Source organism: Scyliorhinus torazame, chromosome 13, assembly GCF_047496885.1.
Source record: "Scyliorhinus torazame isolate Kashiwa2021f chromosome 13, sScyTor2.1, whole genome shotgun sequence".
Classification (NCBI taxonomy): domain Eukaryota; kingdom Metazoa; phylum Chordata; class Chondrichthyes; order Carcharhiniformes; family Scyliorhinidae; genus Scyliorhinus; species Scyliorhinus torazame.
This window is the reverse complement of record NC_092719.1, coordinates 159775290-159796032: the sequence shown is the minus strand read 5'-3', so window position 1 is coordinate 159796032 and position 20743 is coordinate 159775290. Positions and strand designations below refer to the sequence as shown.

Sequence of the window (20743 nt, the reverse complement as noted above, 5' to 3'; positions counted from 1 at the left end):
GGAGCTTCTCATCCAGCTTTGTACAGGAATTCACTCCAAATTGATCCAGTCCATTGGATTGCTCAGGATGCACCACTAGAACTGCTCAGAGACAAAGTGATGCAGTGTAGGTTTCGCTTCCAGCACCAGGTGTCACTTGTGCCGTGTCAGTTAATCTTCAATCCAGATGATACAGTTTGGGTGACTCTTGCTAACCCAGTCAGAGCAGCAACACCGGGTCAATTTGCCGTGCTCTATAAGGATCAAGAATGCCTCGGCAGTGGCAAAATTAAGGAGCTTGGCCCTTAGCAGGGGCTGTTTAGCACAGGGCTAAATCGCTGGCTTTGAAAGCAGACCAAGGCAGGCCAGCAGTACGGTTCAATTCCCGTAACAGCCTCCCCGAACAGGTGCTGGAATGTGGCGACTAGGGGCTTTTCACAGTAACTTCATTTGAAGCCTACTTGCGACAATAAGCGATTTTCATTTCATTTCATTCATTCATTCCATATACACCTGCAACAAGGAGAGGGAGCAGAATTGGCAAGACCAGAAGACTGACATAACCCGTTAAAGAACTCACCACAAAACCTTCAATTTGACACGACCAGATTAGGATAACTGATTGCATCTGTAAATATGCTGGAATCCAAATGCATCATAATCCCAGTGACACCATAAGAAAGTGACAGAGGAAGTGAACACTGCCTTCCTACTTCCCTTATATCTTAGTGATTATCCGGTAAGTCAGGGCAGAGGTCAACTGTGCAACCAGTTCATGGCTGTCAAGTTTAGAGCAGAATTTTTCCAGATTCTATCCCAAGATGTATCCCCAGTTACCAAAAGATGTACGGAATTCCAAGAAGATACATATTTTGGAATTTGTTTTCGCAATGCTTACAGTTACTGTAAATGATTTTCCATAGAAAATAAAGATATTTTAATTTAACTTAAAAAAAAAAGGGTAGGAAGGAATGTGAAGTGGAGGTTAAAATTAGGTCAGCCACAATCTTATCAAATGGCAGAGTAGGCCTGAGTGGCCTACTCCTGCTCCTAATTCATATGTTTGTTATGTTCTAAACATGTATTTTGTGCTGGCATTTACCTAGGAAGAGGACTTTGCCAAATCTATGGTAAACAAGAAAGTTGCTCGGATTCTGGACCGGATTTGATAAAATTGATAAAGAGGAGGTACAAGAGAAACTGGCATTACTTAAATTACATAAATCACTTATTCCAAATGAGATGTAACTCAGTTTGTTGAGAGCAGTAAGAGTGGAAATTGTGGCAGGGCTGGCCTTAAATCTTCCAACTTTTCATGAATATGGGATTGTGCCAGGGGACTGGGGAATTGCAATGTTTGTTCTCGATTAAAAACAGGGCAGAATGATGAACCTGGCAATTAGAGTCAGCTAGTTTAAAGTCAGTGATGGGAAAGCTTGGTCAGCCTCGATGACTGCTCAGCTCATGATGGTTCAATTTCCCTTCCTGAGACTGTGTTTCATGGGATTCACAAAGTTACCCCTCACGGGGTCAATTAAAACTCCATGAAGTAACCTAGCCATGCTGAGGTACTGGGCAGAGTTGCCAACCACCATCCCAGCAGGATTTACTTCCGAGCAATCAGCGAGGTGAAGGCAAGAACATCTGCCCGCTCCCGTCCGTAGTTCCGGAAAGTCCTATACCCCAAATATGGCTACTAGGGCACAGGGTTCCATCTCGATGTTCAGAATTGCCGACAGGGTGTGGAAATGGGAAACCCAAACACCCACCAATTTGGGCAGGACCAAAACATGTGTGCATGGTTAGCTGGCCCTCTCGAACAGCGCTCGCACCTGTCTCCAGCCCCCGCAAAGAAGGTTGTAAATGACCTAAACTGAAGATTGAGTGCTGTTCCTTCAGCTTGCGTTGGATTTCACTGGTACATTAGAGAAGGCCAAGGATAGAAATGTGAGCTCAGAGAGCAAGGTGGTGAATTGCAATGGAAAGCCACAGGAAAGTCAGGGTTCTGCTTGCAGACTGAGCAGAGGTGTTCTGCAAAGTGGTCACCCAGTCTGTGTTTGGTCTCTCCAATGTAGAGGAGACTGCACTGTGAGCAGAGAGTACAGTAAGCTAAATTAAAAAGTACAAGTTTCACCTTCTAGCCTTCAGAGCCTTCTAGCTCTGGTCAGGTGCGCCCCAAACACTACCTTAAGCTGTATCAAGCTCAGCCTCGCACACAAGGAGGTAGCATTCACCCTGCGAAAGGTCACTGCACACTTCATCCTCCCAACACCACCCGAGCACATCTTCCCACTTGGCTTTCACCCCCTCCATTAAGACCTCCACCAGAATCTGCCCATATATACCAGACGTACTACCCTCCTCCGACCCCGCACACGAAAGGATCCTTTCAATCAGGGAGGATGGTGGAACCTCTGGGAATGCTGGGAACATTTGTGTGACAAAATTTTGTACCTGAAGGTACCCAAACGAATCCAGGCCCAGGGCCCAAACTTCTCTTTCAATTCCTTCAGGCTGGCAAACCACACCTCCAGAAATAGATCACATACTCTCTCCAACCCCTTCTCCTTCCACACCAAATGTGGCATTCAACCTCGCTGCTCGAATGAGTGGTTAGCACAAATAGGGGTCAGCCTTGATACTGACCCCAGTTTAAAATGTTGACAGAGTTGCCTCCATAGTTTTGAAGTGGAGACAATCAATGGGTTTGATGGGTAACTTGCCGGTGCGTATGGAAGAGAAGTCATCACCAGTTCACTCAAACTGGACCCCTGCATGACCCAGATTCCATCTGCACCCAGGTAGACCACAGGTCCACACACCATCCCAACAACTTCTCTGCATTAGCAGCCCAGTAATAAAATATCAGGTTTGGCAGACACTACTTTGGGACAGGACCAGCCTCCCGACTGTCTAGAGGTGGTGTCAAGGCACCTTCCCATGCAACTGCAGGAGATATCCTTTTACCTCTACCATCCTCACTGTCCAAAGCCCGAAACACACTTTCCAGGTGAAACTTGTACTTTTAATTTAGCCTACTTGAGTCGCTGCTCACAGTGCAGTCTCTTCTACATTGGAGAGACCAAACACAGACTGGGTGACCACTTTGCAGAACACCTCTGCTCAGTCTGCAAGCAGAACCCTGACTTTCCTGTGGCTTTCATTGCAATTCACCACCTTGCTCTCTAAGCTCACATTTCTATCCTTGGCCTTCTCCAATGTTCCAGTGAAATCCAACGCAAACTGGAGGAAAAGCACTCAATCTTCTGTTTAGGTAATTTACAGCCTTCTGGACTCAATATTGAGTTCAACAATCTTGGACCATGAACTCTGTCCTCCATTTTATATTTGTACCCCCTACCGCGTTCTCATTTTTGCTTTTGGGCTGTACTGACCTTTAATCTGCTATTAACACTTACTCTGAACCAATGCTTTGTTCCTTCAGTACTACCATTACCACTCTCTTCGCATTTTATTGCATGTCATCTTTGTTATTTAATCTCTCCTATCCTTTAACCTATTCTTGACCTTTTATTTTGTTCCTCCTCCCCCTTTCCAACAGCATTAAATGCATCACATTTCGAATTCAATTTAAAGCAGTGTCACATTGGACTCAAAACATTAGCTCTATTTCTCTCTCCACAGGTGCTGCCAGAATTGCTCCAGCACTTCCAGTTCTTATAATTAGATATTTGTCACAGAATGCACTGCCTGGTAAAAGTTGAGGATCCATACAATCAAAGGGGAATTGGATAAATGCTTAAGGGAGAAAGAAATTCCAGGGATCGAGGAAAGAACTGGGGAAATATGCCTAACAGGTTGGTGGAATGGGTAGATACAAGGTAGATAAAATTCAACACAGAATTGTTTTGGTCAAAAGAATAAGGAAACACAATGCATATTAAATCATACTAAAAGGAAAGGGGGTTCAAGAAGAGAATGGAGGAAATTGGTTTTAAATCTTTGAAGAGAGAGAACAGGTTAACAAGCAGTTAATAAAGCATATGGAATCTCCAAGGAACTAAAGCCAGGAGGGTATGCTAAACCTTCATAAAACATTAGTTTGAGCCCAAATGGAGTGTCGTGTCCAATGCTGGGTACCACACTAGGATGTGAAGGCTTTGAAGACATTTATTAGAATGATCCCAGGGATGAACATTAATGGGGATAGGCTGGAGTTGTACTCCTTACGCAGTGAAGGCCATGGGGAGAGTCACTAGAGGTGTTTAAAACAATGAGGGGTTTAGATTAAATAAATACAGAAATTGTGTTCTAACAGCTGATCGGTTGACAACAGGGTAGAAATTTAAGGTGATTGGGCAAAGTACCAGAAGTGACATGCAGAAAGGTTTTCATATGACGAGTGTCAATACTTTGGAATATACTGCCTGATAGGGTAGCAGATTCAATAGCAGCCTTGAAAAGTGAAAAATAAAATGCAGGGATATGGGGAAAGTGCAGGAAATGGGACTAACTGGATTGTTTTTAAAAACATATATATAGTGCAGACTAAACTAACTGAATGGCCTGCTTTGGTGCTGTACCATTCTGTGATTCTTCCCGGGTAAGCAAAAATGATTCATATTCATTGATGCAAATTTAAAAAACTTTATAAGGTAACTGTGGTGGTATGTATTAGGGGTAGTACGGTACCCAGTGATGCAGAGACGCTATTGATGGACAGACACTGGGTCCTGATTGGATCTGCCACCTGCTGGCTCCACTCAGTAAGGCGGAGTATGAGAAGCCGGATTCTCCCAGCAGCCGCATTCTGTAACCGAGCTGCTGGAGAACAAGTCTGCGTGATAAAGCCATCGATTGACTTCATCTCTCTCGCCTCGTGAGTGATTGATTGTGCTACAATTTATTATGCACACTTTAAAGGACTATAGAGCTCCGGATCGCCCCGGAGTGTCTGCGAATCAGCCCCCATGCAGCAAACTCAGCGGCCACGTTTAAACACTGGCTAGCGTGCTTTGAGGGATACCTCCGAACGGCCCCCGGCAGACCTACAGAAGACCAGAAAATGCAGGTCCTGCATTCCAAGGTGAGTCCGGAGATCTACACGCTCATCGAAGACGCGGAGGATTTCCCAACGGCGCTCAGCATGCTGAGAGGGTTCTACATTCGGTCCGTAAATCAGGTCTACGCACGCCACCAACTTGCGATGAGACGGCAAATCCCCGGAGAATCGCTGGATGAGTTCTACATCGCGCTGCTAATATTGGGCAGGAGCTGCAACTGACAATCGGTGACAGCTAACGACCATAGGGAACTCCTAATCAGGGATGCTTTCGTAGCAGGTATGAACTCATCCCAAATTCACCAGCGACTGCTGGAGAGAGACTCACTGGGGCTCACGGAAGCACGGGCCCTTGCGGCCTCCCTCGATGCGGCCACGCAGAATGCCCGCGCTTGCGCTCCCGACCGCGCGGCAGCCCCTTGGGCTCCGTGGGCCCCCGCCGCGACCGACTCCCTGGCACCCCCCATCCCCCCCGCAAGCAAGCGCGGCCAGAGAACCAGACCACCCGGGGAGGCCCCGCTGCTATTTTTGCGGCCAGTCGAAACACCCCCGGCAGCGCTGCCCATCTGTAAAAGTTGCGGCAAGAAGGGACACTATTCAGCGGTGTGCCAGTCCCAGGGGATCGCCGCAATCTCCGGGGGAGAACTGGGACCACAGACTCAATCCCCCCAGCAATCCATGTGCGGCCAACGGGCCCCGCCATTTTGGGTCCCGGACTCCATGCGAGTGGGGATGGGCGCCGCCATCTTGTGACCCTCCGGCCACGTGCGATTCATGGGCGTGGCCATTTTGTCCGACCCCGACGTGTGATCCGTGGACGCCGCCATCTTGGCTGACAGCCAAGGACCCCAGCATGGATGGCTCCACGGGGCCTGAAGAAAACGCCCCGATGCAGCAACCGCGACTGGCTTCGGTGACCCTGGACCAGTCGTGGCCCCGGACGCTCCAAACAGCAACGACGACGGTGCTGGTTAGCGGGTACGAAACGCCATGTCTGATCGATTCTGGGAGCACGGAAAGTTTTATCCATCTGGATACAGTAAGACGCTGTTTTCTTTCAATCCACCCGAGTACCCAAAAGATTTTTCTGGCAGCGGGATCCCATTCCGTAGAAATCAAAGGGTTCTGCATCGCGAACCTAACGGTGCAGGGGAGAGACTTTAGGAATTACCGACTTTATGTCCTCCCCCATCTCTGCGCTCACACTCTCCTAGCGTTAGATTTTCAATGTAACCTTCAGAGTTTAACGTTCCAATTCGGCGGCCCTATACCCCCACTTACTATCTGCAGCCTCACGACCCTCAAGTTTGAACCGCCTTCCTTGTTTGCGAACCTCACCCCGGATTGCAAACCCGTCGCAACTAGGAGCAGACGGTATAGCGTCCAGGACCGAACATTTATCCAGTCTGAAGTCCAGCGGCTGCTGAAGGAAGGCATAATCCAGGCCAGCAATAGACCCTGGAGAGCTCAGGTGGTAGTAAAGACCGGGGAGAAGCAGAGGATGGCTGTAGACTATAGACAAACCATCAATAGGTACACGCAACTAGATGCATACCCTCTCCCCCGCATATCCGACATGGTCAATCGGATTGCACAGTACAAGGTCTTTTCCACCGTGGATCTTAAGTCCGCATATCATCAGCTCCCCATCTGCCCGAGCGACCGCAAGTACACTGCCTTTGAAGCAGACGGGCAGCTCTACCACTTTTTAAGGGTTCTATTCGGCGTCACTAACAGAGTCTCGGTCTTCCAACAGGAGATGGACCGAATGGTTGACCAGCACGATTTACGGGCCACGTTCCCGTACCTCGACAACATCACCATCTGCGGCCATGACCAGTAGGACCATTACGCCAAACTCCGCAAATTCCTCCAGACCGCTAACGCCCTGAACCTCACCTACACCAGGGAAAAATGCGTGTTTAGCACCGACCGTCAAGCCATCCTTGGCTACGTAGTGCGTAATGGACTGATAGGCCCCGACCCTGAATGCATGCGCCCCCTTATGGAGTTCCCCCTCCCTCACTGTTCCAAAGCCCTGAAACGCTGCCTGGGCTTCTTCTCTTATTACGCCCAGTGGGTCCCCAACTACGTGGACAAGGCCCGCCCGCTAATTCAGTCCACCGTCTTTCCCCTGTCGACAGAGGCCTGCCAGGCCTTCAGCTGCATCAAAGCGGATATCGCAAAGGCCACGATGCATGCAATCGACGAGTCCCTCCCCTTCCAAGTCGAGAGCGACGCATCCGATATAGCTCTGGCGGCCACTCTAAACCAAGCGGGCAGGCCCGTGGCCTTCTCAAGTACCCTCCATGCTTCCGAAATCCGCCACTCCTCAGTCGAAAAGGAGGCCCAGGCCATAGTAGATGCTGTGCGTCATTGGAGGCATTACCTGACACCAGTAGGAGATTCACTCTCCTCACTGACCAACGGTTGGTAGCCTTCATGTTCGATAATGCGCAGCAGGGCAAGATCAAGAACGACAAGATCTTGCGGTGGAGGATCGAACTCTCCACATATAATTATGAGATCTTGTAGCGTCCCGGAAAGCTGAACGAGCCGTCCAATGCCCTATCCGCACATGTGCCAACGCACAAGTGGACCGTCTCCAAGCCCTCCACGAGGACCTCTGCCACCCGGGGGTCACTCGGTTCCCCCACTTTGTGAAGACCCGCAGCCTCCACTACTCCGTCAAGGAGATCCGAACAGCCACCAGGAACTGCCAAATCTGCGCAGAGTGCAAGCCGCACTTTTTCAGGCCAGATAGAGCGCACCTGATAAAGGCTTACCCTCCCTTTGAGCGCCTCAGTCTGGACTTCAAAGGCCCCCTCCCCTCTACCAATCGCAACACATACTTCCTAAACGTGGTTGATAAATACTCCCTTTTCCCTTTCACCATCCCCTGCCCCAACATGACCGCGGCCACGGTCATTAAAGCCCTCTGCACCATCTTTACACTGTTCGGTTTCCCCGCCTACATCCATAGCGATAGGGGGTCCTCCTTCATGAGCGACGAACTGCGTCAATTCCTGCTCAGCAAGGGCATCGCCTCGAGCAGGACGACCAGTTACAACCCCCGGGGGAACGGTCAGGTAGAGAGGGAGAACGGTACGGTCTGGAAGACCGTCCTACTGGCCCTACGGCCCAGAAGTCTCCCAGTTTCCCGTTGGCAGGAAGTCCTCCCAGATGCCCTCCACTCCATCCAGTCGCTGCTGTGTACCACAACTAATCAAACGCCTCACGAGTGCCTCCTTGTCTTCCCTAGGATGTCCTCCTCCGGAACGTCACTTCCGACCTGGCTGGCAGCCCCAGGACCCACCTTGCTCCGAAAGCATGTGCGGGCGCACAAATCGGACCCGTTGGTCGAGAGGGTTCATCTCCTCCATGCAAACCCTCAATACACCTACGTGGCATACCCCGACGGCCGACAGGACACGGTCTCCCTGCAGGACCTGGCGCCCACCGGAGCTCCCCCACCCCCCCCAACACCAATCACCCCCTCCCTCCCGCCGGCGCACCCCACAGCGGCTCCCTTCCCGGGCGGATCGGTCCTCCTCCCATGCCCGCTCAGGAGTAGTGAAACAGGAACAAACATCGCAACGCTCCCAGAGACGACAGTGCCTGAGCCAGCGCCTGCATCACCACCGGAGCGGAGACGATCGGCAAGGACGACCAGGGCACCCACTCGACTCATTGAATCTGCGTGGCAAAGCAAGATCTGTAAATAATTCAGTAGCCCAGTAAAAGCGGCATTGTAAATAGTTAACCGTTGATATCGATGCGTAGCCACTATGTTAATGGAATCCCAGTACCGACTTTGTAAACCCCTACCACCATGCAACCCACCACCCCGCCGGGTTCTTTTTTAATAAGGGGTGAATGTGGTGGTATGTATTAGGGGTAGTACGGTACCCAGTGATGCCGAGAGGCTATTGATGGACAGACACTGTGTCCTGATTGGATCTGCCGCCTGCTGGCTCCACCCATTAAGGCGGAGTATACGAACCTGGGTTCTCCCAGCAGCCTCATTATGTAACCGAGCTGCTGGGGAACAAGTCTGCGTAATAAAGCCACCAATTGACTTCATCTCTTCTCGCCTCGTGAGTGATTGATTGTGCTACAGTAACATAGTAATAATTTCAGACTAGAGAATACATTTTGTCTCTTTAATCCACCTAACCATAGTGTTCCCACGGTTCATTTCCAAGAACTCTGATTTTCATCTGTTGAAAAGAAGCGGTCTAATTCCTTAATGAAACCTTTTAAGGTTTCTTGATCCACCAACGGTGCCTATATTCTGTTCTACATATTTATTAACTTTTAGTAAAATAATTTTCTTCTGAGTTTCCTATGTTCACCTTTATTTGCAAAAAATAGTCCAGTGGTCAAATTCTGTACGTAGTAGAAAGGTTAACTTGGATCTTTGTCTAAACCTTTCATAATTTTAAACATGTGTATGCATGTGATCCACAAACTCAAAAGTAAAAGTAAAAAGACACAGAGACAGACAGAAAGGAACCACAGAGCAAGGATAGAAACTAACAAATCTGTGATCCAAGTTTAAAACAGCTTTCCAATCCCCTTTCTGTGATGCAAAATGTTATTTTCCAAAGCACAATAGAATCAGATGGGATAGCAAGAGTACCCATGAAAACCAAAAGAAAACCATGCTGCTCTCATCAGATGCTTATTTGATTTAGCATCCACCAAGTAACAAAAGACAACCACACAGACGACAAAAGGAGACCTCCCATTTTCCCCTCTTTTGTATTTAAGGCAGGCCCATCTGGTAACGTGTCAGCTAAATACATACACCTCTCACAATAGGGCACTGCATTTTTGGAATTTGATAGCTTATACTGTTCTTTCATAGCGAGATTTGTACCCCTAGAACTTATGGCCAAACAGTGCCCTGCTGGATAGGTCATCCCTTGTAATCAATCACTTTATATCATCACTACTGACAGTTTACATACTAGTCTGCAACTTTTCACTTACATTAGTCAAAGCTAATCAATAAATGTAAAACGGGCATAGTGCAACAATGACAAGGTCAAAGAACTAAGTATTTCAGATTATTAGAGGAACAAACATTAAAATGGGTTAAAATGTAAATTCTCAAAAGGAACAGCAATGATTCCAGCTGCTAGTAGTCTGAATAATAATCATTTAACCTATGGTAATGAATGCCTACTGAATATGGCATGAATCTTTATCAGTCTTTCAAACTGTACTAGATCACAGAGCATGAACCATCAGATACCCATTCCATGAAAAAGAGCAATAATGGAGCTCATTGCTCCAATGTTTGGTACTGCATAGAATGAAGCTGGGTGACTAAATTATTTAATGCCACAAGAGTTGTCAAACACAAAGTAAATTTAGTTTAGTATGAGATGTCAAAAACCAAAAGTGTTGCCCCCGCCATTATCAAGTTAACCATTTTGGCACCAGTCTGCATTTTCAAAACACATTAATTACACAAAGAAACACTGAACAGAACACAACTGTGATGCACAGCTCATGAAAAAATGTTACTCCAAACCAATATTTTTAGGTTCTGAAACTGCATCACAAATGTAGATTCAGATTTAATTCCTATAATTTTGGATTTGGAATGGATTTGTTTATTGTCACGTTACAGGGGTGCAGTGAAGTTATTGGTTTGCATGCAGTTCAGTCAGATCATTCTGTACATGAAAAGAAAAAACATAATAGGGCAAACATAAAATACACAATGTAAATGCATAGACACAGGCATCGGGTGAAGCATACAGGAGAGTAGTACTACTCGGTAGAGAAGATGTGTGAAGAGATCAGATCAGTTCATCAGAGGGTCGTTTAGGCATCTTCGGGGAAGAAGCTGTTTCTGATGAGCTATTTTGAATTAGGGCATTGAACATGACAAATTCAACACATGCCTCAGTTATAATTTTTTCCTTTTTAGCCATCTTAACAACCCTCTCTTCCATAGTTACATCATCTTTCGCTCTTCCGCTCTCGGGTACTGTGACCTCTTAATTCCTTATCCCATGTTTCAACTTTCCTGCTCTCTTACTGCTGTCTCAGGCATGACAGCCACTTTAAAAAGCCGACAGCCTCCTTCTGTGCTTCACTTGACATCCTGCAAAAGGCCATATTAAACCTCCCAGCAGCAGTTCATAACAAAACATCTTCACTGCTTTCCTCCCTCAGCCTTTGCATCAAAAAATTCTCATCCTTAATTTCAACCCCAATTAATCATGCTCTCTCTTAGGCTCACTGCCCTCTTATCCTTCCTAAATCTCTCCTCTCCATTTAAAATCCCAACCCATAGTCACAATCTATTCCCCGCATGACCTTGCTAGTTCCATCATATCAACCACAGATAGTGGCCATTTCTGATCTCTTCATTGTGCTACTCACCACCTATACCCGCTTCTCTCTCCCCCCAGCCTCAACAAAAGTCTCCTGCAAATCACCTACAACCACACTTGCAAGATCCCGACTATCTAGCCTTTGGTTCTCTTCACATTTTGTAACTACTGATTTACTCTACCTCACCTCTACCTTTGATGCTCTAGTCCTCACCAAGGCTAATATTACTTTGTCTCACCTCAGCTATAGCTCTCACCTCTGCTGCCTTTAATCCAAGGGACATAGACCAGAAATAATATGACATACAACAAATTGGTTTAGCTATCCACAACCAAATTTCGCTGGGACTACTATAGAGTCCTGCGTTCTTCTGCTCACTACGCCTGGTTCATCCTCAAACGTGAAATTTAACCTCCAGCTTCTTTTCTCTACTGTAAATAATCTCAAGCCCCCTTTCTCTGACTCCTCCATCCTCATGGATGCTCATGGATTTCTTTGTCACTGAGATTAGCTGCCAATGCCACATCCCTTTCTTCCACTAGGCAACTGGGTCACGGTTCCTTTGAAGCTTCCCCCACCCTAACCACTAAACTCTCATCTATTTTAGTTTTTCTCCCATCTCTCCTCATGCCCTCTCTAAGCTCACCTTGTCCTTGAGACCCACTTCTTGCTACTTCCCACTGTACTGCTGACCACCCAACTGGTTTTCATATTAGCTGATAGAAAATAGGAGCAGGAGGAGGTCATTCGGACCTTCGGGCCTGCTCTGCCACTCATATGATCATGGCTGATCATCCATAGCCAAATCCCGCTTTCCCCCGCCCCCCCCCCCCCCCCCCCCCCATATCCTTTGATCCCCTTTTCCCCCAAGTGCTCTATCTAACTGCTCCTTGAAAACATACAATGTTTTGGCCTCAACTACTTCCTGTAGTAACAAATTCCACAGACCGGCCACTCTCTGGGTGAAGACATTTCTCCTCATCTTTGTCTAAGACTGTGACCCCTAGTTCTGGACACAACCACCATTGGGAACATCCTTCCTGCATGTACTCTGTCTTGTCTTGTTAGAATTTCATACGTTTCTATGAGATTCCCCCCTCATTCTTCTGAAATCCAGCGAATACAATCCAAACTGATTCATTTTCTCCTCATACATCAGTCCCGCCATCCCAGGAATCAGACTGGTAAACCTTTGCGGCACTCCCTCGAATGCAAGAACATCCCTTCCTATAAGGAGACCAAAACTGCACACAATGTTCCAGGTGTGGCCTCAATTTCAGCAAGACATCCCTGCTCCTGTACTCTAATTTCTTGTTATGAAGGCCAACATACCATTTGCATTCTTTATAGACTGCAGTACCTGCATGCTTACCTTCAATGACTGGTGTACGAGGACACACAGGTCTCGTTGCACATTTCCCTCTCCTAATTTATGGCCATTCAGATAATAGTCTGCCTTCTCGTTTTTGCTACCAAAGTGGGTAACCTTGCACTTCTCCAAATTATACTGCATCTGCGTCATTTGCCCACTCACTCAACTTGCCCAAATCACACTGAAGGATCTCTGCATCTTCCCACGCAACTTGGTGTCATCTGCAAACGTGGAGATATTACATATTCTTCCCTCATCTAAATCATTAATATATATTGTGAATAGCTGAGGTCCTAGCACCGATCCCTGCGGTACCTCACCAGTCCTATCACCGATCCCTGTGGTACCCCACTAATCACTGCTTGCCAATTTGAAAAAGACCTGTTAATTCCTAATCCATTGTACGCGGCTCGCCCCTGGCGTTCTTACGCTGGCCGGGGCGGGAGAATCTAGCCCTTTGTTTTCTGTCTACCAACCAGTTTTCTATCAATACACTAAACCTAATCCCATGCACTTTAATTTTACACACTAATCTCTTATGCAGGACTTTGTCAAAAGCCTTCTGAAAGTCCAAATATACCACATTCACTGCCTCCCCCTCGTCAACTCTACTAGTTACAACTTCGAATAATTCCAGTAGATTTGTCAAGCATGATTTCCCCTTCATAAATCCATGCTGACTCGGTCCAATCCTGCCACTAAGTGCTCTGTTATAAAATCTTTGATAATGGACTATTGATGTCAGGCTGACTGGTCTATAATTTCCTGTTTTCTCTCTACCTCCCTTTTAAAATAATGGAGTTACATTAGCTACCCTGTAATCTGCAGGAACGGTTCCAAAGTCTATAGGATCCTGGAACATGACCACCAAAGCATCCACTATTTCTAGAACCACTTTCTTAAATATTCTGGGATGTAGATCATCAGGCCGTGGGGATTTATCAGCCTTTTTCCCAACACCATTTCTCTACTAATATTTCTCTCCTTCAGTTCCTCCCTCTCACTAAACCCTGGGTTCCCCGACATTTCTGGTATCTGATTTGTGAAGACAGAACAAAGTATGTGTTTAGTTGCTCAGCCATTTCTTTGTCCCCTATTATACATTTCCGTTTCTGATTGTAACGGGACTACATTTGTCTTCACCAATCTTTTTCTCTTCACGTACCTATAGAAACTTTTACAGTCAGATTTTATGTTCCCTAAAGCTTACTCTTGTACTCTATTTTCCCCTTCGTAATAGGAACATAGGAATTAGGAAATAGGAGCTGAAATAGGCAATTCAACCCTTTAAGCCTGCTCCGCCATTTCAATCAGATTATGGCTGACCTCAAATTCACCTCCCGATCTGTTCCCCATATCCCTTTAACCTGTTTTTTGATCAGATGTATCTATCTCCTTCTTGAAACCATTTAATGACTGGGATTCTACCGTGCAATGGGGCAACGAGTTCCACAAATTCACTACCATCTGCGAGAAGTAGTTCCTCCTCATCTAAATCGACTGCTTCTCAACCTATATCCATGACCTTTCGTTCTAGATTGCCCCACAAGAGGGAATATTTGGTCTCTGTTTACTTTATCAATCCATTTTAGTATTTTATATACCTCAATCAGATTTCCCCCTCATCCTTCTAAACTCCAGCGCGAATAAGACCAAACTGTTCACTCTTTCCTCGTATGTCAACCATTTCATCCTCAGAATCAATCTGAACTACCTCCAATGCCACCACATCCTTCCTCAAATAAGGAGGTCAAAACTGGACATAATACTCTAGATGTGGTCTCACCAACACCCTATAGAATTGCGACACTTCTCTACTTTTATACTCCAGTCTTTTTGCAATGAATGCTAACATTCCACTGCCTTTTTAATGACATGCTGTACCTGCATACCGACGTTCTGCGATAATGAGTCCCTTGGTCCTTCTTTGCTGAATTCTAAACTGCTCCCAATCCTCAGAACTGAGTTAGCACGGCTTCATCAAGGGGAGGTCATGTCTGTCAAATCTGTTAGAATTCTTTGAGGAGGTAATAAGGAAGTTAGACAGAGGAGAACAGTGGACGTGATCTATTTAGATTTCCAGAAGGCCTTTGACAAGATGCCGTGTAGGAGGCTGTTAAATAAGTGAAGAGCCCATGGTATTAAGGGCAAGATACTGGTATGGATAGAAGATTGGCTGACTGACAGAAGGCAGACAGTGGAGATAAAAGTGGTCTTTTTCAGGATGGCAGCCAGTGACTAGTGGTGTACTCGGGGGTCGTTGTTGGGACCACAACTTTTCACAATATACATTAACGATCTGGAAGAAGGATCTGAGGTCACTGTTGCTAAATTTGCAGATGATACCAGATATGCCGAGGGACAGGTTGTATTGAGGAAGCAGGAGGGTTGCAGAAGGACTTGGGCAGGTTAGGAGGGTGGGCAAAGAAGTGGCAGTTGGAATACAATGTGGAAACGTGTGAGGTTATGTACTTTGGTCGGAAGAATCGAGCCATAGACTATTTTCTAAAAAGGGAAAAGACTGAGAAAGTCAGAGGCACAAAGGGACTTAACGAGCCCTAGTTCAAGATTCTCTTAAGGTTAACATGGAAGTTCAGTCAGCAGTTAGGAAGGCAAATGCAATGTTAGCATTCATGTTGAAAGGGCTAGAATACAAGAGCAGGGATGTACTCCCGAGGCAGTACAAGGCCGTGTTCAGACCCCATTTGGAGTATTGTGAGCAGTTTTGGGTCCCGTATCTAAGGAAGGATGTGCTGGCCTTGGAAAGGGTCCAGAGGAGGTTCACAAGAATGATCCCTGGAATGAAGAGCTTGTCATAAGGAGCAGTTGAGGACTCTGGGTCTGTACTCGTTGGAATTTAGAAGATGAGGGGGATCTTATTGAAACTTACAGGATAGAGAGGGGTCTGGATAGAGTGGACGTGGAGAGGATGTTTCCACTGTAGGAAAACTAGAACCCGAGGCCACAGCCTCAGACTGAACAGATGATCCATTGAAACTGAGATGAGAAGGAATTTCTTCAGCCAGAGGGTGGTGAATGTGTGGAACTCATTGTTGCAGAAGGCTGTGGAGGACAAATCATTGGGTGTCTTTAAGATAGGTTCTTGATTAATAAGGGGATCAGGGTTATGGGGAGAAGGCAGAAGATTCAGGATGAGAAACATATCAGCCATGATTGAATGGCGGACCAGACTCGATGAGCCAAATGGCCACATTCTGCTCCTATGTCTTATGGACCTGTTGTTTTTCTTGGCCAATTTGTATGCTTCTTTCTTGGATCTAATACCATCTCTAATTTCCTTTGTAAGCCATGGATTGGCCACCTTTCCTGTTTTAACTTTGTGCCAGATAGAAATAAACAATTGTTGCAGTTCTGCCATGCGCTCCTTGAATGTTTGCCATTGCCTATCCTCTATCATCCCTTTAAGTAACTATCCTCTGTTATCCCTTTAAGTAACGTTTCTCAATCTATAATAGCCAACTTTCGCCTCATGCCATCGTAGTTTGCTTTATTAAGATATTAGTGATTCTCTCTGCAGGTGCTGTCCCTCCTTAAAATTTGCTCTCGTCCTCACAAAGAAAACAACTGTTGACTCCCATTGTCCTTGCAAACTACTGAACTATCTCCAACCTCCCTTTTCCTCACCGAAGTCCTTCACCATGTTTCCACCCCCCCCCAAATCTATGTCCATCTTTCATGAAACTCCATGTTTGAATTCCTCCAGTCAGGTTTCCGCGACTGCCTTAGGACTGAAACAGCTCTTATCAAAGTCACAAATTACATCCTATGTGACAGCAATAAAGGCAATATATCTCCTTGTACTTTTGTGTTTGCATGGTTGGCAACACCACTCTCCGCCAATGCCTCTCCATTGTTATCCAACTAGTTGGTTCCATTCTTATCTGATCTTAGAGGGACTGGGAAAAAACAGTCAGTGCAGGGATCCCCTGCGGTCGTTCCCCTGAGAAACAAGTATACCGCTTTGGATACTTGTGGGGGGGACGACTTACCAGGGGTAAGCCATGGGGTACGGGCCTCTGGCACGAAGTCTGTCCCTGTTGCTCAGAAGGGAAGGGGGGAGAGGAGCAGAGCATTAGTAATTGGGGACTCTATAGTCAGGGGCACAGATAGGAGATTTTGTGGGAGCGTGAGAGACTCACGTTTGGTATGTTGCCTCCCAGGTGCAAGGGTACGTGATGTCTCGGATCGTGTTTTCCGGGTCCTTAGGGGGGAGGGGGAGCAGCCCCAAGTCGTGGTCCACATTGGCACCAACGACATAGGTAGGAAAGGGGACAAGGATGTCAGGCAGGCTTTCAGGGAGCTAGGATGGAAGCTCAGAACTAGAACAAACAGAGTTGTTATCTCTGGGTTGTTGCCCGTGCCACGTGATAGTGAGATGAGGAATAGGGAGAGAGAGCATTTAAACACGTGGCTACAGGGATGGTGCAGGCGGGAGGGTTTCAGATTTTTGGATAACTGGGGCTCTTTCTGGGGAAGGTGGGACCTCTACAGACAGGATGGTCTACATCTGAACCTGAGGGGCACAAATATCCTGGGGGGGAGATTTGTTAGTGCTCTTTGGGGGGGTTTAAACTAATGCAGCAGGGGCATGGGAACCTGGATTGTAGTTTTAGGGTAAGGGAGAATGAGAGTATAGAGGTCAGGAGCACAGATTTGACGTCGCAGGAGGGGGCCAGCGTTCAGGTAGGTGGTTTGAAGTGTGTCTACTTCAATGCCAGGAGTATACGAAACAAGGTAGGGGAACTGGCAGCGTGGGTTGGTACCTGGGACTTCGATGTTGTGGCCATTTCGGAGACATGGATAGAGCAGGGACAGGAATGGATGTTGCAGGTTCCGGGGTTTAGGTGTTTTAGTAAGCTCAGAGAAGGAGGCAAAAGAGGGGGAGGTGTGGCGCTGCTAGTCAAGAGCAGTATTACGGTGGCGGAGAGGATGCTAGATGGGGACTCTTCTTCCGAGGTAGTATTGGCTGAAGTTAGAAACAGGAAAGGAGAGGTCACCCTGTTGGGAGTTTTTTATAGGCCTCCTAATAGTTCTAGGGATGTAGAGGAAAGGATGGCGAAGATGATTCTGGATATGAGCGAAAGTAACAGGGTAGTTATTATGGGAGACTTTAACTTTCCAAATATTGACTGGAAAAGATATAGTTCGAGTACAATAGATGGGTCGTTTTTTGTACAGTGTGTGCAGGAGGGTTTCCTGAAACAATATGTTGACAGGCCAACAAGAGGCGAGGCCACGTTGGATTTGGTTTTGGGTAATGAACCAGGCCAGGTGTTGGATTTGGAGGTAGGAGAGCACTTTGGGGACAGTGACCACAATTCGGTGACGTTTACGTTAATGATGGAAAGGGATAAGTATACACCGCAGGGCAAGAGTTATAGCTGGGGGAAGGGCAATTATGATGCCATTAGACGTGACTTGGGGGGCATAAGGTGGAGAAGTAGGCTGCAAGTGTTGGGCACACTGGATAAGTGGGGCTTGTTCAAGGATCAGCTACTGCGTGTTCTTGATAAGTATGTACCGGTCAGACAGGGAGGAAGGCGTCGAGTGAGGGAACCGTGGTTTACCAGGGAAGTGGAATCTCTTGTTAAGAGGAAGAAGGAGGCCTATGTGAAGATGAAGTGTGAAGTTTCGGTTGGGGCGATGGATAGTTACAAGGTAGCGAGGAAGGATCTAAAGAGAGAGCTAAGACGAGCAAGGAGGGGACATGAGAAGTATTTGGCAGGAAGGATCAAGGAAAACCCAAAAGCTTTCTATAGGTATGTCAGGAATAAGCGAATGACTAGGGAAAGAGTAGGACCAGTCAAGGACAGGGATGGGAAATTGTGTGTGGAGTCTGAAGAGATAGGCGAGATACTAAATGAATATTTTTCGTCAGTATTCACTCAGGAAAAAGATAATGTTGTGGAGGAGAATGCTGAGCCCCAGGCTAATAGAATAGATGGCATTGAGGTACGTAGGGAAGAGGTGTTGGCAATTCTGGACAGGCTGAAAATAGATAAGTCCCCGGGACCTGATGGGATTTATCCTAGGATTCTATGGGAGGCCAGGGAAGAGATTGCTGGACCTTTGGCTTTGATTTTTATGTCATCATTGGCTACAGGAATAGTACCAGAGGACTGGAGGACAGCAAATGTGGTCCCTTTGTTCAAAAAGGGGAGCAGAGACAACCCCGGCAACTATAGACCGGTGAGCCTCACGTCTGTAGTGGGTAAAGTCTTGGAGGGGATTATAAGGGACAAGATTTATAATCATCTAGATAGGAATGATATGATCAGGGATAGTCAGCATGGCTTTGTGAAGGGTAGGTCATGCCTCACAAACCTTATTGAGTTCTTTGAGAAGGTGACTGAACAGGTAGACGAGGGTAGAGCAGTTGATGTGGTGTATATGGATTTCAGCAAAGCGTTTGATAAGGTTCCCCACGGTAGGCTATTGCAAAAAATACGGAGGCTGGGGATTAAGGGTGATTTAGAGATGTGGATCAGAAATTGGCTAGCTGAAAGAAGACAGAGGGTGGTGGTTGATGGGAAATGTTCAGAATGGAGTACAGTCACAAGTGGAGTACCACAAGGATCTGTTCTGGGGCCGTTGCTGTTTGTCATTTTTATCAATGACCTAGAGGAAGGCACAGAAGGGTGGGTGAGTAAATTTGCAGATGATACTAAAGTCGGTGGTGTTGTCGATAGTGTGGAAGGATGTAGCAGGTTACAGAGGGATATAGATAAGCTGCAGAGCTGGGCTGAGAGGTGGCAAATGGAGTTTAATGTAGAGAAGTGTGAGGTGATTCACTTTGGAAGGAATAACAGGAATGCGGAATATTTGGCTAATGGTAAAGTTCTTGAAAGTGTGGCTGAGCAGAGGGATCTAGGTGTCCATGTACATAGATCCCTGAAAGTTGCCACCCAGGTTGATAGGGTTGTGAAGAAGGCCTATGGAGTGTTGGCCTTTATTGGTAGAGGGATTGAGTTCCGGAGTCGGGAGGTCATGTTGCAGCTGTACAGAACTCTGGTCCGGCCGCATTTGGAGTATTGCGTACAGTTCTGGTCACCGCATTATAGGAAGGACGTGGAGGCTTTGGAGCGGGTGCAGAGGAGATTTACCAGGATGTTGCCTGGTATGGAGGGAAAATCTTATGAGGAAAGGCTGATGGACTTGAGGTTGTTTTCGTTGGAGAGAAGAAGGTTAAGAGGAGACTTAATAGAGGCATACAAAATGATCAGGGGGTTGGATAGGGTGGACAGTGAGAGCCTTCTCCCGCGGATGGATATGGCTGGCACGAGGGGACATAACTTTAAACTGAGGGGTAATAGATATAGGACAGAGGTCAGAGGTAGGTTCTTTACGCAAAGAGTAGTGAGGCCGTGGAATGCCCTACCTGCTACAGTAGTGAACTCGCCAACATTGAGGGCATTTAAAAGTTTATTGGATAAACATATGGATGATAATGGCATAGTGTAGGTTAGATGGCTTTTGTTTCGGTGCAACATCGTGGGCCGAAGGGCCTGTACTGCGCTGTATTGTTCTATGTTCTATGTTCTATGTTCTATTAGACAGAGCATCACTTGCAATAATTTCTCTTCCCGCTTCTGCACCACAAGCTCTGGTGACCCCAAGGATCTATCCTCAGGCTGGTTCTATTTCTCATCTACGTGCTGCCCTTTGCTGACATCATCCAAAAGCACAGCATCAGTTTGACATGTAAGCGGATGACATCCAGCTCCAACTGACCGTTACCTTTTTCGGACTTCTTCACTGTTGCTAAATGATCAGGCTGCTCATCATACATCTAGTGCCAGACAAGCAGAAAATTGCTCCAATTAAATATTGGGAAGACTGAAGCAGTTGTTTCCGGCCCCTTCCCAAATTCCTCTTCCTCAGCTACAGCTCCATCCCCTACCCTGGCAATTGTCCGAGACTGAACCAGAGACAAATAGGTCTATAAAATTAGCAGACAAATGCAAAAATAGTCAGAATTTTGTTTGCCAGGGAAC

The 20743-nt window shown here is 46.7% G+C and overlaps 1 protein-coding gene across 1 annotated transcript in view; it reads right to left on the bottom strand.

Annotated features, from left to right (window-relative positions):
• LOC140387632 (prickle-like protein 2) overlaps positions 1-20743 on the bottom strand; it is a 385150-nt gene that overhangs the window by 237541 nt on the left and 126866 nt on the right. The gene's annotated exons all lie outside the window — the stretch shown is intronic.